The sequence below is a fragment of the Cupressus sempervirens genome, chromosome 4, assembly GCF_028749045.1.
Source record: "Cupressus sempervirens isolate cs-2001-9-10 chromosome 4, ASM2874904v1, whole genome shotgun sequence".
Taxonomy (NCBI): domain Eukaryota; kingdom Viridiplantae; phylum Streptophyta; class Pinopsida; order Cupressales; family Cupressaceae; genus Cupressus; species Cupressus sempervirens.
Genome location: NC_143121.1, coordinates 219,330,315 through 219,331,575, shown reverse-complemented (window position 1 = coordinate 219,331,575; position 1,261 = coordinate 219,330,315). Strand labels below are relative to the sequence as shown.

The 1,261-nt window shown below is 30.0% G+C and overlaps 1 long non-coding RNA gene across 1 annotated transcript; it reads left to right on the top strand.

Annotated features, from left to right (window-relative positions):
* Positions 1 to 481: 481 nt before the first annotated feature.
* Positions 482 to 991, top strand: LOC149560785 (uncharacterized). The gene is made up of 2 exons (XR_016363725.1): positions 482 to 656; positions 785 to 991. It is a non-coding gene; the product is annotated as an uncharacterized LOC149560785 (long non-coding RNA).
* The last annotated feature ends 270 nt before the right edge of the window (positions 992 to 1,261 follow it).

Genomic DNA, 1,261 nt, shown 5'->3' with positions numbered 1-1,261 from the left:
AGCAAATTTAATGTGCTAACATTACAATGGCATCATTTGATATATATAAATCTATCGACGTAACCTTGCTAGTTTATAAAAAATATGAAACTACATATTATAATTATCATTATAAAAATCAACAAGACAAAGAGATATTTGTTAAGTATAAATTATTTTTATATCCACATATTATTATATATTTTTTAATAGAATACTATTTTAATTCTTACTTATCAATTTAATTATTGATAATGATTAGTTGACACTTTACTACTTAAATACTATGTTGCCTCGCACAAGAACTAATAAAAAGAAAGAAAAATATTGTTTTTAAAATATTAATAAAAAATAGCTAATCCATTATGCCACGTCGAGTTTAAGAAAACATTTTTTTAGAATAGATAAGGCAGGTACAAACAATATGCACTTTTAGTACTATTTTCTTTTTGAGAAATTTCCATTCATTTTAACCCCCGCTGAAGGGCTACAAGTGCGTTCGAAACCCTAATCCCTAATAATAAAACTTGATGTAATCGGTGGCAAACCCTACCACAGTAAAGGTAATGGAAATAGATTCACCAAGGAGAATGAGACAGGAGAACATATACGAGCGAGAACAGGAGCAGTTGAATGATATGCAATTTTTTCCTGTTTCCCGGAGCTCATTTCACTAGGTATGGTGTTTTTATTTTGTGAAAAATCACTTGTCTGAAACTTTAGTTGTTTTCTTCATTCTTAAAAGTAAATTTTTTTGGCATTATTCCGAGTAAAATAAACCTTAAACTCGAAGACAACACTGCAGAACAAGCCAAAGCAACCGAAGACGCGAGGGGCAAGTTGATGAGTTTTTGTTAAAATTTGCCAAAGAAGTTAGGCGAATTGTTCAGCTTTTTCCTCTCTTTGTTGTAAATGAGTTTTAATCACTTTCACTCTGCTTCGGTGAAGGATAGTGTGACACTTAGAGTAAAATTTTGATGAATTTAAACTATATGCAGTCGTTAATTATTAAGCCGAGAGGCTTCTACAATGAAAGCATCAATTGTTGTAAACTTTTCAGCAATTTTGAAAAATTTGACAGGTAGCTGAAGCGACACAAAATTTATATTTAATACTTATCCTTTATACATTGAATGGGAATAGACACAAAATGTAGAGAGCTGGAAATTAAGAAAATATTATAGCTGACAAAAATTATGTTGTAATTTTATGGCACGTGTTGACCTGATAGCCTATATGTTTTCGTTAACGTTGATATAAAGAAAATTTTACTAATTTTGCA